Source organism: Bubalus bubalis, chromosome 18 (assembly GCF_019923935.1).
Source record: "Bubalus bubalis isolate 160015118507 breed Murrah chromosome 18, NDDB_SH_1, whole genome shotgun sequence".
NCBI classification, from domain to species: Eukaryota; Metazoa; Chordata; class Mammalia; order Artiodactyla; family Bovidae; genus Bubalus; species Bubalus bubalis.
This window is the reverse complement of record NC_059174.1, coordinates 7,948,262-7,968,214: the sequence shown is the minus strand read 5'-3', so window position 1 is coordinate 7,968,214 and position 19,953 is coordinate 7,948,262. Positions and strand designations below refer to the sequence as shown.

The following is a 19,953-nucleotide window of genomic DNA, read 5'->3' as shown; positions in this document are numbered from 1 at the left end:
CCGTTTGGAGAAAGCTCCTCACATGAGCTGCAGCCAAGGTCAAAGCCTCAGGTTTACAGGGGAAATACTAGATGCTTATATTCTAGATTTACCTGCATTTTCTTAAAGAAGCTACCAGACTGCCTGATTTGAGAGCAATAAATGTATGTGATTTATCACTGCATCCCCAGGACCCAGCCCATGCTGTCCTTGGGGTTGATATGCAGTTGGCATTTACCAGATGGCCAGTTGTCTGTGGAGAAGGCACTGGCGACCCACTCCAGTGCTCTTGCCTGGAAACTCCCATGGACGGAGGAGCCTGGTGGGCTGCAGTCCATGGGGTCGCCAAGAGTTGGATGCGACTGAGTGACTTCACTTTCACTTTTCACTTTCATGCATTGGAGAAGGAAATGGCAACCCACTCGTGTTCTTGCCTGGAGAATCCCAGGGATGGGGGAGCCTGGTGGGCTGCCGTCTATGGGGTCGCAGAGTTGGACACGACTGACGTGACTTAGCAGCAGCAGCAGTTGTCTGTGGCCGGTGGCCATTCATACTTCAGTGCTCGAGTCTTCCTGGACGTTGAATATTTTGCATACAGTTCCTAAAATTATATTCATCGTTTTGAAAGGGGGTGTGTGTGTGTGTGTGTGTGTGCACAAGCACACTTCAGGGGGTGTAGGTGGAATTCAAGAAAATTCAAGCTGGGAGAGTCAGAGAATAGTCAGAGGCAGAAATATTTGATGGCAACACTCAGAGAATACTGGAACTCAGAGAAAACAAAGATCTATGCAGCCACAGGTCGTCATGGAAGGCTTCTGGAAACCCTACCTACTTCTCATAGGTCAGGACCAAGGAGATGATCAGCTCATGTAATTAAGAGCACATGTCCAATCAGTGGGAAGAGGATGAGGAATGTCATTTTGGCTTAGACCAGCCAAGATTCAATCTCTGCAGCTGGACACCCTGGCATGGGGTCGCAACAGAAGCAAGGGAACCTCTGACACCAAGTGTAACTGAATACAGCCCCTTCTCTGGGGTTCATTTACAACAAGCATTTAACGATTCCTATATTCTTCACCGAATGTTTATGGAAGGATGGAAAGTTCCACTGCACAATTGTTTTTAAAATCCACAATAGTGTTGGGGTTAAGATTAGACCTTTTTGTTCTAGAAAAAGCAGCACTTTTTTGTATCTCCCCTTCCTTCCCTTTCCAGCTCTCCACATTTCTCTCAAAATTTAAAATTCCTTTTCCCGTCACCATTCAGAGCAATTAAGGTCTTTTGCAGCTCCTTTTCCACACCTGCCTCATCACCCCCACCACTACCACAGGTGACCCTTTAACAATGAGAGGCTTCTGGTGCCGACCCCCTTGAAGTCAAAAATCCGCCTATAACCTCAGTCAGTTGCACCCCACCCCACAATCCCAGGTTCTGCATCCAGGTTTCCAACCAACTGTGAGTTGCACAGTAAGTACATATTGACCAAAGTCAAACCCATGTTGTTCGAGGGTCAACTGCAGCACTTATGGAGACTACTGCTGTGCAACTGGAATCTTCTGCTTGCAAGTGAGAGAAAATTCAACTAAACTGGCTTGAACAAGAAGGGAGGTGATCAGCTCATGTAACTAAGAGCCCAGGCCTGTGGTCACAGCTGGACCCAGGAGGTCAGACGACGTCATAATACGCAGCCTCTCTCCATCTCACCCTGTCATTTCCCTTGATGGGGACTTTGCCCTCAGGCAGGTTGTCTCCCACAGTAGCCTCGGGAGCTCCAAGTTTCCCTTCTCCCAGCTTCTCATCCACAAGGAAGGAGAGCTCCTGACCCACCAGATCAAGTGAAAGCCCTGAGCCCAAGTTCTCATCAGCTCCCAACGTGGACAAAGTGCCCCTGCCTGAGCCCGCTTCTGAATGGAGATGGAACAAAGGGACTAGCTTAGGTGGGATCAGATGCTCACACCTGTGATCATCAGGTCAGGGACAGTCCGCACCATCAACCCACGGACCTGCAGTGTGTGCGAACTTGTTCCCTCAAGGCAGGTGGGAGACAGACCGCAGACAGGAAGGTGGATGTTGGGTTAGACCGTGCCTGTCTGCTAGCATGCACACTGGGTGACACTTCACACAGATGAGCCAGTTAATCACCCATGAACACGACCTCCACGGTGGTCCAGTGGCTAAAATTTTGTGCTCCCAATGCAGGGGGCCGGGGTTCAATCCCCAATCAGGGGATTAGACTCCACATACCACATCTAAAAGACACCATATGCTGCAATGATGATCAAAGATTCCATGTACCTCAACACACAGCTGGCACAACCAACCAAACAAACAAACAAAAATACTCACCAGAGGGATTATTACCCCATCGAATTGATGAGTAAACTGAGGCTAGTAGGGAGACAATGAGGTTTACACCCAGGCAGCCCTAACTCCAGAGCCAGGTGCATTTGGGTGCTCAGCGAAGGGAAGGGTCTTCCAGTCAACAGGACACCATCCCCCAGCAGGCAGTTTAGTGGTCGCTGCCACTTGAACATAACTTCAGGGGTCCACCTTCCACCCTAAGCAGCTCAAGAAAGAGTTTCTAATAAACATACAGGCCCTTTTCACTAGAACAGTTTATTTTGAAGATTGTGGTTAAAGGGGTCCATGAATTTGGATGCTATTTCTGATGGAAGTCTGTGTGCCTCTGATATCCTCCACATGATACTTAAGCGGTGGGGGGGGGGGGGGGGGGGGGCTTTGGGAAATGATTATAGTTAAAGGTCAAGAGGGTAGGACCCTCTATCATGGGATTAGTGCCATGTTGGGACACAGTGATAAAGCAACCATTTGACAGCCAGGAAGTGGGTTCTTAACCAGGAACTACATTGACCAGCATCTTGATCTCAGGCTTCCAGCCTCCAGCACTATAAGAAATAAATATCTGGCATTGAAGCCATTCAGTTCAATTAGATCAGTCACTCATCCTGTCTGACTCTTTGCGACCCCATGAAGTGCAGCACGCCAGGCTTCCCTGTCCATCACTAACTCCCAGAGCTTGCTCAAACTCATATCCATCAAGTCAGTGATGCCATCCAACCATCTCATCCTCTGTGGTCCCCTTCTCCTCCTGCCTTCAATCTTTCTCAGCATCAGGGTCTTTTCTAATGAGTCAGTTCTTAGCATTAGGTGGCCAAAGTACTGAAGCTTCAGCTTCATCATCAGTCCTTCCAATGAATATTCAGGACTGATTTCCTTTAGGATTGACTGGTTTGATCTCCTTGCAGTCCAAAGGACTCTCAAGAGTCTTCTCCAAAACCGCAGTTCAAAAGCATCAATTCTTTGGCGCTCAGCTTTCTTTATGGTCCAACTCTCACATCCATACATGACTACCGGAAAAACCATAGCCTTGACTAGACTGACCTTTGTTGGCAAAGTAATGTCTCTGCTTTTTAAGATGCTGTCTAGCTTGTTGGTCATAGCTTTTCTTCCAAGGAGCAAGTGTCTTTTAATTTCATAGCTGCAGTCACCATTTGCAGTGATTTTGGAGCCCAAGAAAATAAAGTCTGACACTGTTTCCATTGTTTCCCCATGTATTTGCCTTGAAGTGATGGGACTGGATGCCATGATCTTTGTTTTTTGAATGCTGAGTTTTAAGCCAGTTTTTCACTCTCCTCTTTCACTTTCATCAAGAGGCTCTTTAGTTCCTCTTTGCTTTCTGACATAGGGTGGTGTCATCTGCATATCTGAGGTTATTGATATTGACTGAAGCTACTCAGTCTATGGTATTTTATTATGGCAGCCAGGGCTGACTAATACAGATGTGGGGGAAAATGACACCTTCATGTACGCTGACCTTTAACTGAATTTCACATTTCCTTCCATGACGACTGTAGGCAAAGGACACAGGAGTATCAGCAAGGCCTGTGACTTCCTCACTCTCAGAAACTGCAGATGTCTTCACACCACACATAGTTGTTGCCGACATCTGAAGATATCATCGATGCTCATCACTTCTTGGAAAGTCTAACATTATTAGACTGCTTGCTAGAGCTGGTTATTAAATATGTTACTAACAAGCATAGAATTATTATATCACAAATTTGGATGCTTTTTATCTTAACTGTATTCAATATAACCAGCGTCCTCAAGACTCCTTGAACTCTATTTTATACACTTAAAAATACTATTTGAAGAGGTTCCCTGATGGTACAGTCATTAAGACTCTGCCTGCCAACGCAGGGGACAAGGGTTCAATCCCTGGTCCAGGAGATCCAACATGCTGTGCGCCATAACTACTGAGCCCTCATGCCTAAAGCCTGTGCACCGCTAACAGAGAAGTCACTACAACGAAGAGAAGCCCATGCAACTGGAGAGTAGCCCCCACTTGCCACAACCAGCAGCAATGAAGACCCAGTGCAGCCAAAAATAAATACACAAATAAGTTTAACAAAAATGGTTTTAATTATTTGAAGGACATTATTATTCTAGGTGTGGGCCTAGAAGCCTGGGGAGTAACTGTTCTCTTCCTTGTTACGACGTCTCATGGAAAGAACCACTGATGGACTCACAAGGTTCTGCCTAAAGCAGATAAGCCCTGGGGACATCAGGGCCACCAGCAAATCCCCAGGGATAGTTGCAGTTAGGAGCGAGGGCCCAAGATGGGGGTTACAGGAAACAAGCCTGGGGTTCCCACAGGCAGACTGCTCACCATCGGAGAGACCCCACCCTGGAATGGACCTACTCCCACTCCTGCCCCCTCCAGTGAGGTAGGCTCCTCTAATAAGGGAGGCTCACTGTTCCAAGGCAATCCTTTGGAAAATAAATCGGATCATGTCACTCAGTCACTTGACACTTCCGTGGCTCCACAGCGCCCTCGGGATCTCATTGAGGCTCTGTTCCACAGCCCACAAGGGCCAACCCGTGCAGCCTCACCTTGCTCTGTCACCCCGTCACTCCTCCTGCGCCCTCGGCTTTGGGACGTGCCTTGCTCCCTCCAGCCTCAGGGCTTCCGGCCCCGCAGGCGCCTCTGCCTGCACCATCTTCAGCTCCTTGCCAGCTGACGCGCTTTCCTCTGGCGTCACCGAGACTCCCTCCAGGACACCAAAAGCACCCTGCTTCTTTGCTCAGAGACACTGTGATGGGATTGCCAGCCAGGGGTTGCGAACCCAAAAGACAACACAGGGACGATGAGGTACTGTGGGCTAACGTGACCCAGGGCGGCCACCACCCCCGGGGCAGGAGGAACACGGGAAGCAGGTGATGATGACAACGTGGAAGCTTAGAGGCGGTCTCGGAGCTGGGCCCAGGCCTCGGAGGGGCCGGCCAGCTTGGGAGCCGCAGTTGGAACATCAGCACCCTGGAGAGGGGTCCTGACGGTGGCGGCGTCCCTGCCCTTGAGGATACTGTCACAGGTGGTAACCTGGAGTGCCCGCAAGCAGGGGTGCACCTGCCCTGTCTCCCCTCCAGACCCCCAGTGATTCGGCCGTGTTGTGCCAAGTGGCCCCCACCCTGGAAACCTTGCCAACAGTCATTCCTCAGGGACGGTGTGTCGGAAGCTCCTTTCCTGGCTGGACTGGGTGTCTGCCAGGTTATCTAAACTCTCCTTGATCTTTTTTGGGGGTGGGGTGTGGTGCTTGTGGGACTTTAGTTCCCTGACCAGGTATCAAATACCCATGGCCCCTGCAGCAGAAGTGCAAAGTCTGATCTCAAACCTGGGCTGGGACTAGAGTGTCCAAGCTAGGCTGCTGGCACAGGATTTGGGGTGGGGACACCTTGGGGTGGGGGGGCTGTGCAGGTGCAGGGTCAACCCTGAGAAGGAGTGTCACCTTAAACTCTTCACCTGAGTCCTCTCACAGCCTCATCTTGAATGCTGAGCCCTGCCTTGGACCCCGCCAGACACCTAGGAGGGGCCCCGTAACGTATGTTGCATGAATGAATGAGCCCAGGCCTCCATTCTCCAGGGGCACCAGCCCACCGGGAGTAGTGAATTCTCTACCTCATCTTTTGGTATATCTGCCTTTCAAAATCCCCTCTCTTAGATGGTGAATTTTATATTATACATTTTTTAATGGGAAAAAAAATGCCCCCACCAATAGTAAGCCGCTGGGTGCTGTGAGAAGTACCCCTGCTTTGGAGCCAGACTGCCTGGGTTCAAATGGAAGGGATTCTACTTCCTTACTGTATGGCCATGGGCAAGTTACTGCACCTGTCTGAGTCACAGCCGCCTCAGCTGTAAATACAACAAAAGCCCCAGCACAATATCTGGGGCACGGTAGGTACTCTACACAAGTCTGTTTCCTTTTGTTGTGAGCCCTGATTGCAGCTCAGACACAGAAGACCTACCTCTTTGAGTGAGCAAGAGCGACCCAGTGTGGGGCTGGATCAAAACCAAGACTGGGGACCCTAGCCCATGGGAGAAGGGGACTGTCCTGCAGAAACCCTTTATGTCCTATGGAGCAAAGAAGGGATATGGATCAGAACTCTATTCAAACTTGTTTAAACAAAATAAGAGCATTAGTCTTACATGTTGGGAATCCCAGGGAGTACACGGGCTTCATGTTAGGCTGGATCCAGGGACTGAACTAGACCTTCCTCAGGCTGGTCTTACTCACTAACCCAGCGACTTCCCGGGGCAACAGGGTACAGTGATTGGTCTTGCCTGAGTCAACATACCCCTTAGAGGAGGGTTGTGACTGACAGCCCCACCGAATCAGCTCCCTGAGGGATGGAGGCTTGACATCACAAGAAGGGGTAAAAGTTAGATAAATAGTAAACCTTCCTACCTGCCACATACTGTCTTAAGCACTCATAATCGTTAAGCCATTGAATCCTTAAAACAGCCCTACAAAGTGGGTACCATTTTCATCACTCCCATATTACAGATGAAGAAACTGAGGCCCTGGGTGCCTCAGGTCACAGTCGGGGAGAGACAGTCAGTCTCCAGCCCCAAACCATCTGGCTCCGGACCCATGTGCGTCTCCACTTCCCCAAGTCACTTCTCCCCATCAGACAGAAACAAGAGCTGGTCATCACAGGGACAGCCCCAGGAGGCCCAGGGCTCCCCTGGAGTAGAATGAGGGGGCAGCTGAGGACCGCAGGGGGCCCAGCCTCGGCATGAAGCCTGTGTTGAGTGCCTCTCGCTGTGTCTGAAAATGCCTGGAGCTCCTAGAGAACTTACCAGAAACCAAGGACACTCCCAGGCTCCACCCAGGGGCAGAAGGCCTAGCCCCTAGCTTTGCACCACCACAAGCTGGCTGTGTGACTTGGGGCCAGTCACTGCCTCTCTTTGGCCCGGTTCCTTCCTCTTGCAAGTGAGTAAGCTGGACCTGAACCTCCGTCACTGAGGGCCTGGCTCCCCCTGGGGAAGAGCTGGGGGTGCGCTGCTCTGATCTGTGGTCGGCCACAAGCTGCCCTGCCCCCAGCAGCCCCCAGTGTGGGAAGCAGGGCGGTCCCTCCCAGCCCGGCCCTTGGTGTGTCACTGAGAAGGCCCAACCATGAACCCAGCTTCGGCCTCGACGGGGGCCCCTTGGCCTGGGCTGACCGTTGCTGGGCGCGGCCCCAGACGGCACCCATGGTGGTCTCAACCCAGTTCCACCCAGATGCAACCTCCCCATCTGGCATCTGAGCCTCCTAAACAGTTATCAACAGCTCGCCAGGATGGGGGCTCTTGAATGGGTGATTCTGTCCCCAGGTAGGGTTTCCTGACTTAACAAATAAAAACGCAGTCTTTGCAAAATGATTCCACTAAAAAGTTATAAGCTTTTTATCTGCAATGCAAATGTAACTGGGAAACTTGTATTTTACCTGGCAACCTTGTACTCGGGGGACATCTGTCCACATTTGGAGACATTTTTGAGGATCACAATGGAGAGTTCTATTGGCAGCTAGTGGGCGGAAGCCCAGCAGCTGCTCAACACCCCACCACGCCCAGGACGGCTCCGGTACAGGGAACGACCCAGGCCCAAACGCCCAAGGTGGACACACCGGCCCTGGGTCCTTCCGGAGGCTGATACACATGCCCACCAGCGATCTCAGGGACTCGTCAGAGGAGTGGTGGTGGTTTTCCTCACGTGAAAGCCTGGGAAACCGAGGCTTGTTCAAGTTCACCCAAAGTGGAGTCTTCCGCCTGTCTGTGTCCTCTCCTCTCTAACAACCCCCTCTGTCCCTCTATACATGGAGCCACGCAAGGCCAGCAAGGAAGCACAGTGGGGGGCGGGGGGACAGGTCGAGTTCTGCAGGTCCCCAAGCCCCCGGGTAGGGCTGGCACTGTGGGCTCCCAGCGGGTGGGCAAGCCTGTCCTGGAGAGCGAGGCGCCCAGGAATGCTGTCAGTTGTGCCACCAGGGGGCAGCAGAGACTTGGAAATGAGTCCACACGCCTGCACCTTCTATCACTGGAAGGAAGCGGGTGTTCATCTGGACTCCTGGGGTCCACTTAAGAGGCGCTGCCGCTGAGCCAGGTCTGTCTGCATGGGCACCAGCATTGGGTTTGTGGGGGTTTTTCTGTCTGTGTTTTACAGCTCCCAGGTAATTCTAATGGGCAGCTGGGATTGAGAACGAAGGCCCTCGTTTTCATGCCTACTTTCACATCAGAATCAATCTGGAGCTTTTAAAAAATATCAATACCGATATGGAAACGACCCAGATGTCCATCGACAGAGGAAGGGATAAACGAAATGTGGCATATACAGCGGATATTACTCTTTCATGAGAGGAGTGAAAGCTGACACCTGCTACCTGCATGGAGCGGGAACACACTGTGCTTCCTGTATTAATAGCCGGACACAAAAGGACAGATACTGTATGACTCCATTTATGTAAGTTTCCCAGAGCCGCCAAAGTCACAGAGACAGAAAGCAGAACAGAGATTATCAGGGGCTGGTTAAAATGCACCCCGCTATGTTCACTGCACCACTGCTCACAACAGTCAAGACATGGAAGCAACCTAGATGTCCATCAGCAGAGGAATGGATAAAGAAGATGTGGGGGGTGTCAGAGCGAGTGGTGGTGGTTACCCTCCACCACTGTGTGTGTGTGTATGAGCCGAGTCATTGGAAAAGACTGATACTGCAAAAGACTAAAGGCAAAAGAAGGGGGTGACAAAGGATGGGATGAGTAGATAGCATCACTGACTCAGTGGACATGAAACTGAGCAAACTCGGAGACAGTGAAGAACAGGAAAGCCTGGCATGCTCCAGTCCATGGGCTCGCAGAAGTTGGACATGACTGAGCAACTGAACAGTAACAACAACATAACATATATAATATGTAAGATACATAATACGTAGTATATATAATGGAATATTACTCAGCCACAAAAAAGAATGAAGTAATGCATTTGCAGCTACGTGGATCAACCTGAAGATTATCACACTAAGTAAAGTCAGTTAAGTTCAGTTCAATTGTGTCCGACTCTTTGCAACCCCACGACTGCAGCACGCCAGGCCTCCCTGTCCATCACCAGCTCTCAGAGTTTACTCAAACTTATGCCCACTGAGTTGGTGATGCCATCCGACCATCTCATCCTCTGTTGTCCCCTTCTCCTCCCACCTTTAATCTTTCCCAACATCAGGGTCTTTTCAAATGAGTCAGCTCTTCGTATCAGTAGTCAAAGTATTGGACTTTCAGCTTCAACATCAGTCCTTCCAATGAATGGTCAGGACTGATTTCCTTTAGGATTGATTGGTTGGATCTCCTTGCTGTCCAAGGGACTCTCAAGACTCTTCTCCAACATTGTAGTTCAAAAGCATCAATTCTCTGGCACTCAGCTTTCTTTATAGTCCAACTTTCACATCCATACATGACTACTGGAAAAACCCACAGTTTTGACTAGATGGGCTTCTGCTGGCAAAGTAATGTCTCTGTTTTTTAATATGCTGTCTAGGTTGGGCGTAGCATTTCTTCCAAGGAGCAAATGTCTTTTAATTTCATGGTGAAGTCACCATCTGCAGTGATTTTGGAGCCCCCAAAAATAAAGTCTCTCACTGTTTCCATTGTTTCCTCATCTATTTGCCATGAAGTGATGGGACCGGATGCCATGATCTTAGTTTTCTGAATGTTGAGTTTTAAGCCAAATTTTTCACTCTCCTCTTTCACTTTCATCAGGAGGCTCTTGGTTCTTCTTTGCTTTCTGCCATAAAGGTGGTATCATCTGCATATCTGAGGTTATTGATATTTCTCTCAGCAATCTTGATTCCAGCTTGTGCTTCCTCCAGCCCAGCGTTTCTCATGATGTACTCTGCATGTAAGTTAAATAAGCAGGGTGATAATATACAGCCTTGATGTACTCCTTTCCCAATTTGGAACCAGTCTGCTGTTCCATGTCGTTCTAACTGTTGCTTCCTGACCTGCATACAGATTTCTCAGGAGGCAGGTCAGGTGGTCTGGTATTCCCATCTCGTGAGGAATTTTCCACAGTTTATTCTGATCCACACAGTCAAAGGCTTTGGCATAGTCAATAAAGCAGAAGTAGATGTTTTTCTGGAACTCTCTTGCTTTTTCGATGATCCAAAGGATCTTGGCAATTTGATCTCTGGTTCCTCTGCCTTTTCTAAAACCAGCTTGAACATCTGGAAGTTCACAGTTCACGTACTGTTGAAGCCTGGCTTGGAGAATTTTGAGCATTACTTTGCTAGCACGTGAGATGAGTGCAATTGTGTGGTTTTTTAAGCATTCTTTGGCATTGCCTTTCTTAGGGATTGAATGAAAACTGACCTTTTCCAGTCCTGTGGCCACTGCTGAGTTTTCCAAATTTGCTGGCATATTGAGTGCAGCACTTTCACAGCATCATCTTTTAGAATTTGAAATAGCTCAACTGGAATTCCATCACCTCCACTAGCTTTGTTCGTAGTGATGCTTCCTAAGGCCCACTTGACTTCACATTCCACGACCCCATGGACTGTAGCCACCAGGCTCCTCTGTCCATAGGATTCTCCAGGCAAGAATACTGGAATGGGTTGCCATACCCTTCTCCAGGGGATCTTCCTGACCCAGGGATCGAACCTGTGTCTCCTGCATTGCAGGCTGATTCTTTATACCTCTGAGCCACAGGGGAAGCCCTGAAGTCAGACAGAGAAAGACAAATACCATATGATATCACTTATGTGTGAAACCTAAAAAAAGTGATACAAATGAACTCATTTACAAGACAGAAACAGACTCACAGACTTTGAAAACAAATTTCTGGCTACCAAAGGGGAAAGGTCAGGGGAGGGAAAAATTAAGAGTCAGGGATTAACATACACACACTACTACATACAAAACAGATAATCAACCAGGACCTACTGCACAGCACAAGGAACCCTACTCAGTCCTCGGTAATAACATGTATGGGAAAGAATCTGAAAGAGAGCTAGTATGTGTATATGTGTAACTGAATCACTTTGCTGTACACTGGAAACTAACACAGCATTGTAAATCAACTACAATATAAAACAAAAATTAAATTAAAAAATGGTTTAAATGGCAAATTTTGTGTTGTGTATATTTTACCACAATAAAAAAACCCTACCACATACACACAAAAAAACCCATGTAGTGGGAACATAAATGCTGGGTTTCGTGATTAAAGTTTGTTGTTTTTGCTCAGTCGCTCAGTCGTGTCCAACTCTCTGCGACCCCATGGGCTGCAGCGCACCACGCTTTCCGGTCTCTCACTACCTCTGTGAGTCTGCTCAAACTCATGTCTATTAGTCGGCGATGCCATCCAACCATCTCGTCCTCTGTCACCCCATTTTCCTCCTGCACTCAATCTTTCCCAGCATCAGGTTACAAAACAAAACACAAACGTCCACAGGTTTCATCAGACTAATAAGATGGTCAGGGGGTTGAGCCCTGAACACTGATATGTTCTAAGTGTTCCAGATGAATTTAACATATGGTCATGATCGGGGGAGAGTGGGGGCATCCCTGGTCTAAGATTATTCGAAGACTCCAGCATCCAGGAGGACGAGTGGGCATGCCAATCCCTCTATCTGTTGTGATGGTTTTAAAATCTGTCCCCAAATTCTCTGATGCCCTTCCTTCAAAAGATGAAGCCTAATTCCCCTCCCCCTGAGTGACTTGCTTCTAACAAAGAGGAAAAATAAATAAGAGGAGGAGTGATGGTGATGGAGAAATAGGCTGTCCACCAACAGCCCCAAGAGGGAGTCATCACGGAAGCGGAAACTGGGACTTCCCTGGCGGTCCAAAGGTTAAGAATCCACCTACCAATGCAGGGCAAGCGGGTCTGATCCCCGGTCAGGGAACTAAGATCTCATATGCTGTGGGGGAACTCGGCCCTGTGCGCAGCCAGAGAGTCTATGTGCCACAAGTCCTGAGCCTGGGTGCTCCAGAGCTGTTCACCACGAGAGAGACCCACGCTCCGCAACGAAGACCCAGCATGGCCAAGAAAGACAAAAGAAAATAAATAAGCGGAGGCTGCAGTCCCAGTCAAATCCCATCTGACACTCTGGTTGCAACCACAGGAGTGATCCTGAGTCAGAACTACCCAGTTAAGTTATTTCCGAATTCCGATCCCACAAAAGTGGTAAGACAGTGTCTGTTTGAAGCCAATAAACTTTGGGATAATTTGTTGCACGACAGATAGTAAATACATGCATTCAGGAGTCACTAAACCAACCCCTTATGGACAGCTTCCATTTACCGACCCGTCCACTCCCCTACCTGTCCATTCATTTTTCCATCTGTCTATCCGTTGATCTGCCTAGCTATTCATTCATTTATTCGCGTACACACCTACCCATCCATCCACCATCCTAGAACACAGGGCCTAGCACCTAGGAGACTCATATCAAGTGAATGAATAAACGATTTCTAAATGCGTCCTGTGTGTTAAGGCCTGAGATGGGCCAGAGGACTTACCGAGAAACACGACTCTCAGATCATACGTGACTAGTACCTGGTCCTGCTGGACAAGCCTGCACCACCTGGGAACATACGCTGGCAACCACAGACGGCTGCCCCCCTCGTGGGGAGGGTCCTGCCCAGCTGAGCCCGCCAGCCTCATTTCCTCCTCTGAGAACCACCCCCTCCCTCCCCACAGGAGAAGAGAGCTGGCGAGAGGTGCCAGGATGTAGGAGGTCACCACAACAGGTCAGGGACGCGGGAGCTTCTGGGAGTCCCTCGGGCACCAGGAAGCCAACAGGGCCCGAGACACTTTCCCAGCGTCATTCCACAAGGAGACCTCTGCCCCCAGCCCCAGGAGGGAGACAGGCCGCAGGGAGAGGGGGCCGCAGGGGGCCCTGTGGGCTCCCTCACCTCTGCCCACACCCACACGTGTCCCCCAAAAGCACACACCGGGGCAGCCCAAATGTGTGCTGCCCGGTGACAAAAACAGGGACCCGCCATTTCAGTAAACAGAGAATGTGCCTGCCATTCTGAGACAGGGAATGTTGCCAGTCATCAGGCCATGAGCCACGGCAGCAGACCAATGGTACACCCAGAGGGGATTCAAGATGGGAAAACACAGGACACTGGCCCTAGCTAGCTAAGTGCGTGTGAAGTCAAGGTGTTTGACTCTACGACACTATGGACTGTAGCCCGCCAGGCTCCTCTATCCATGGGGAGTCTCCAGGCAAGAACACTGGAGTGGGTTGCTACACCCTCCTTCAGCGGATCTTCCCGAGCCAGGGATCGAACCCATGTCTCTCAAATCTCCTGCATTGGCAGGTGGGCTCTTTACTACTAATGCCATCTGGGAGGCCCCAAGACAGCTAAGATGCCTATCAAAGGAATTATTCCAATGAGCCTAGACACCCGCACTTTTCCATACATAGACGCTAAAATCATTAACTTGAGATGTCTGCTTTTGTGGTTAGCAATAACCTTCTGTAGTCTTTCTACTTTTCCCGGCTAAAATGCCTATAAGTCCTGGCTCCTCCCTCTTTTCTCTGGAACAGTCCCTCAGAGCAATCTGAGAGGCTGCCTGTGTGGGCTCTAGTTCTCATTAATGTCCTCAAATCAAACTAATTCTCAGCTTTTAGCTGGTGTTTTGTTGTTTTTTTTTTCACTCGACAGCCCTGTGGCCACTCAGAGAAACAACAATGACCAGACAAGGACAATGGTCCCTCTTCACCTTCACCCCACCCCGGGGAGGAGGCAGGGACTCAGAAACCAGAAGAGGTGTGAAATGAACAGGGAGTTAATGGGAGGCTGAAGTTCTCAGCTAGCTTGGGCATTTTGCCACTGAAGGTGTCTTTTAGAAACTGCAAAGAAAGATTTCAGAGAACAAGGTTTAAAGACAAAGGAAACACCATTTCATAGGTGCGCTTGCACCTGCTGCCCGTGAGCAGGCCAGCGTCCCTCGCTGGGATCAGAGGAGCTCACAGAGCATCTGACATGTGGAGGGCTCAGGAAACGGTTGAATGAGGAGGGATCTGAAACACAACAACGGAGCTGGAGTGTGGCGGTGGGAGGGGTCAGTAGAGGGAGCACACTCCACTCCCTCCCTTCCTCGGCTGCTAGGGGGAAAGGGCACAGCCTGAGCTGTTTCATACCAAGGCATCTCTCAGACTGCAGCAAAGGAGCATGTCGGGGGACCTGGCCACCGGCCGGATGGAGAGCTGGAGGGTCCCCTCCAAGACTGGCACCCCTGCCCTCTCGGGGACCCCGCTCAGGGGCAGGGCCGCAGGCCGGCAGGATCCTGCTCTTTTCTGCTTCCCTCCACCCTGCCAAGCCTTCCCTGCCCGGGGGTCTCCTGCAGCTGCAACACGTGCTGATGGAAGCAGGGGTCTCCATGGCAACACTGACGTCATGGGCCTGGAGTCCTGGAACGCTGTCTCCCGCCCCCAGCGCCTGGTTCTGCAGCAGCCCGGGGCCCAGGGGCGTCAGAGTGGCCACCCTGCCCTCACTTGCCCTGGCCACCAGAGGCACGCAGGTGTGAACTGGGCCGGCCAGGCCTCACCTGCGGCTGCCTGCCCGATCCTCGCTTCCTCAGGCCCCTCTATCCCAGCCGGCTGCTAGCTAAACAGACCTTACTTCCTGTTTCATGAACAGGAAGCCCCCCTCCCTGGGAGAAAGCACATCTTAATACAATGTGGGAGGTGAGGTGCCGGCCCCTCCCGCCTCCACTGCGTCTGGGGCCCTTGGTCCATTGCACAATAAAACCCGGGGATTCTGTCCTCCAAAAGGATCACGTACCCCCCTTCCCCCCACTGCCCAGCCGCAGGCCCCAGCGCTTCCCACGCAGGAGGACAAAGACCTAAGGGGCCTGGCCTGTCTCTCCTGGCCCCATACTTCCTCCTCCTCGGCCATTCCAAGTGCCAGGCCTCCGGGGCCTCTGCCCTCGCCCTTCCCTCTGTCTGGAAGGCTGTTCCTACCTCCCTGTCTCCCAGCAGGGCTGGTCATTTCCAGCTCCTCCGGCTCAGCTCTGTGCTGCCCGGTCCTGGAAGGTGCTCCCCCCTGCCTGCACGTCCGTTTAGCTCTATACACTGCCCTTGTGAAAAAGATGTGTGGGATGATTTGTGTAGTGGCTGGCTCCTCCGTCAGACTGTATGTGGTGGAGGACTGTGTTCACTTTTATCCACTCCTGAGCCCCTAGTTTACCTGGCACACAGTAGGTACTCAATACATATATATATATACACACACACACACACACACACACACACACATATTTAAGTAGGCTATTGAGATAGAATTCACATACAATACAATCCATCCAAGTAATTTGTATAATTCCATGGTTTTTAGCATATTTACACAGCTGTGCAGACTTTACCAGAGTCAATTTTAGAATATGTTCCTCACCAAAAAAAAAAAAAAAACAACCCTCTCAGGACTTCCCTGGTGGTCCAGTGGCTCAGACTCCACGCTTCCAATGCAGGGGGCCTGAGTTCAATCCCTGGTCAGAGAATACAATCCCACATGCCACAGACCTGGTACAGCCAAATAAATAATTTTTTTTTAAAGAAACCTCTTCCCTTCAGCTCTCACCTTCCTGTCCCCCATCCTGTCCTCCCTACCCCCATCCCTCAGCCCTAAGCAGCCATCAGTCAACTTTCTGCCTCTCTAGATTCCCCTGCACCGGACGCTCAGATGGCTGGACTTTGGCTTATTTCACTGGGCAGTGCTTCCAGGGTTCAGCGTACATAAATTTTTGCTCAAGGAATGAATGAATGAACGGGTGACTGAATGAATGAAAGGCCATGGATAGCAAAGGTAAGGCGCTCCTCTGGGTGGACTGATGGGCAGTGGGAGGAAGAACCTGGGACTGTCATGGGATCCACAGCTAAGAAGGGACAGACTCTGAATGCGTCTGCAGCCTGGTTGCCCACACACACACTTCCTCGTCTCAGCATGGAGAGTCCAGTCTCGCTGCCCAGCTCCTGACGTAAGATGTAGGTCTGAGGCCCACTGCCCCTCATTGGCACAGGCGCTTTCTGGTCTTCATATTGAAGTTTTTCACTCATTCATTCATTCATGCCACAAAAATGCATAGCTATGTTAAGGGAACTGCTGACCAAAACTGCCCGCCCTGGCCAGACAGGATAGTCACCACCTGTATGAGTTATCTTACAACAGGAGGTCCTGGTAAGGAATGCAGAACTAACAAGCTACCAGCATCTGGAGGAATTCAGGAAAGGTCAAAAGGGGAGAGGAGACACCGGTCCATGTGTCCTACCGACCTCCCAGAATCCTCGCTGGGATCCATCTTGGCTGCGCGCACCACCAGAAGGACCCTGAGTCAGAATGACTGGCCAGAGACAACCCGGGACTGACCCCATTACCATAAACCCCGAGACTACGAGCCACAAGGCTGGGCAGTTCTCCTGGGCCCTCTTCCCAGCAAAGGCTCTTGCTCTGTCAGCACGTGTGTCTCCTCGGACAATCCATTTCTGAGAGTTAGACAACAGCCCACTCTCGGGCTCTGGATTGGGGTCCCCCTTCCTGTAGGTTATCATCTAAGTTTTTTTCTTGTAAATGAATATATGTTTCTTTCTTAAAAAATCAATTGAAATAGATGCTTGCTTCCCAGGGGGACTTAAGATCAGACCCAAGAACCTGGCAGCTCTGGACATCAGTTCTGTAGGAGGATTCCCACAGTGGGTCCAACCCGGCGCTTTTCATGAGGGGCCTTGGAACTGAGTGGGACCCTGTGGGGTCCTCCCCTCTCCTTCCTTGGGTGTAGGAAATAGGCTTCATTCAGCCTCCTTGACCTTCCCTGCATTCGAGGGCAGATCCAAACAGGGTCGGGGAAGGGAGGGGATACAGAAACAAGGGAGGAGCCATCAAGAAACAATAGTCCAGGCTTGGGTCAGGGTCCTGGTTCCTCCTCAAGAAAGATATGTAACAATCCCTTTGAGTTCTTCTGCAGAAACTAAGGCCCCACCCAGGTGGAGGAAGGTAACTTCAGCTGGGGGCAAGATTCCTGGAGCAAGCCAATCAAATGAAAGTCACACACCCTACAGCTCTCCTCTCACATTTTGCCTATAAACATTTCTCCCCCGACCCGAGCCCAAAACCATCAGGGAATATGGGGTTTCTGAGTGCAAGCTGCCCATTCTCCTTGCTGGGCCTGCAACAAACATTTCTCGGCTAGTCTCTCCTCGCTGTGCATTGGGCACACAGACTTGTGTTCCGAAACAGCTTCTCAATTCACACCACCTCAGTAAAAGCCACGTATGGGTGTGTAAGTGCTGGCTCAAGTCCTGTCTTCCTGCTGCTCTCCCCACTTCCCACCAAGGTGCCACTGCCCCACTCCTGGTTTATGGAAACTCTGGAAACATGCTGTCCACACAGGAGCCACTGGCTGCTTACGGCTGCTGCAGGGCACTTGAACATGACTGGTCCTGACTGAGATGCCCTAGAAGGGCAAATTATACACCAGGTTTTGAAGACTTTGCATATTGGGGGAAAAAAAGAATGTAAAATATCTCATTAATAATTTTTATATTGATTGCATGTTGAAATGATAATGTTTGAGATCCCCCGGAGAAGGAAATGGCAACTCACTGCAGTATTCTTGCCTGGAAAATTCCATGGACAGAGGAGCCTGGTGGTACTGTCCATGGGGGTCGCAAAGAGTTGGACAAGATTGAGTGACTGAGCATTGATTGACTTCATTGAGTATGTTAGGGTAAAAAAATATATGCTATTAAAATGAATGTGGCCTGTTTTCCTTTAACTTTTTAAAATGTGGCTATGAGACCACTCCACATGTGTGGTTTGCAGTCTATTTCTCTAGGACAGCCGTAGTCTTGAAGAGACACCCACCAGGGAAGACAGCCCCTCATCTCATAGTTGTGGACACCACGAGAACTTTGGGGCAGTGAAGGGCTTAAGATGCATTGCTGCTGTCCACAAAAAACTCACCTCCCACCCCAGCAAATCCCCTGCAGCCAGTGGGGGTGAGTCATGGGAGAGCCCCAGACAAGAGCTGTTAGGACCCAGCGGGATGGATGGACCTTGTGGGACTCCTGGGCAAAGAAGTCTTTCTGTGGGGTGGGTGTGTGTGCGTGTGTGTATACGCGTGTGTGTGCTCAATCACTCAGTCATGTCCAACTCTTTGTGACCCCATGAACTGTAGCCCGCCAGGCTCTTCTGTCCATGGGATTCTCCAGGCAACAATACTGGAGTGGGTTGCCTCGCCCTTCTCCGGGGGATCTTCCCCACCCAGTGGTCAGACCTGCATCTCTTGCATTGGCAAGTGGGTTCTTTACCACTGAGCCACTTAGGAAATCTTTACAGAACTGAAACCCCCAACAAATGGAAGATGTAAGCATTCTTTATTCCGGAGAAGCTCATCAAGAAGTCACCTGAGGCCAGATCAAGGGAACCAGAAAAGCCCATCAGGAGATTGGTCACCTGAGACCCTGATCCTTATCAGCAACCCAGCCCTTGAACCACTGCAAAAAAAAACTCCCCACCAAATCCTCCCAAGTTGGACACAGTTTTTTAGGGCACAGACCTGCTGTGGCCCCCTTTGCCTGGCAAAGCAATAAAGCTATTCTTTTCTACTTCACCCAAAACTCTGTCTCTGAAATCGGATTTGGCACCAGCTTCACAGAGGCTGAATTTCTGGCATCAGCATGAGGGGTAAGGTGTGCCCAGCACAGAGCCCTCTTGGCTGAATCTCCTTCCCACTGGATCCCACAGCCCCTTCCCCTCCCTGGCAAATCCTGGCAAGTCAGAGATGAGACACAGCCCAGTGTTTTAGGCATGTTTTAGGCTCGTTGTCCCTACAACAGAGAAAAAACAGCCAAGATGCCTGTGGCTAGGAGCTTGGCGGAGCCTGAGAAATGGAACGTTTCCTGTCAGTGATTGCAGCCACAACAGAGGCAGGTAAGCCTGAGGGAACTTGGGAAGGAAAAGAATACCTGAGGTCCAGCAGACTGCAGCCACTCCCTCCGGTGAGCCTGGAGGACACTGTAAAGGCAGGATGCTGGCCCCAGAGAGGCGAGGGGCCTATCAAAGGCAGTAAAGAATCTGCCTGCAATGCAGGAGCTACAGGAGACACAGGTTTGGTCCCTGGGGCGGGAAGATCCCCTGGAGAAAGGCGTGGCAACCCACTCCAGTATTCTTGCCTGGAGAATCCATGGACAAAGGAGCTTGGCGGGCTACAGTCCATGGGGTTACAAAGAGTCAGACATGACTGAGCGACTAGAAAAGTAGAAATAGGAGACGGAAGCGACTTAGCACGCACATATCAAAGGAATGACTTCAGTGAGCCCTGAGTTTTCCCATACACAGAAAAGCACTTAACTTGGAATATGTTTTTTTCTTTGATGTTCTGACTCCCTTTGTTACAAAAATCTATATAACCTGCCTCCTCCCCTCACCTCCTTGGATCAGTTCTCTCAGGGTTACTGGAGATGCTGTCTCCTTGGCTTGAAGTCCTAAAAATTCTCACGGAATAAAACGGAACTCCCAGCTTTGAGAATGTGAATACTTTTAAGTCCACAAGACCTTCTAGCCCATTCTCAACCCCCTGCTTCTGTGATGACCAGAAGTGCCCTGGGGAACGTTTTCGTTTCTGGAGCTGGCTCTGAAAGGCAG

The 19,953-nt window shown here is 50.3% G+C and overlaps 1 long non-coding RNA gene across 3 annotated transcripts in view; it reads right to left on the bottom strand.

Annotated features, from left to right (window-relative positions):
* LOC123330232 overlaps positions 1–19,953 on the bottom strand; it is a 44,832-nt gene that overhangs the window by 22,949 nt on the left and 1,930 nt on the right. The gene's annotated exons all lie outside the window — the stretch shown is intronic.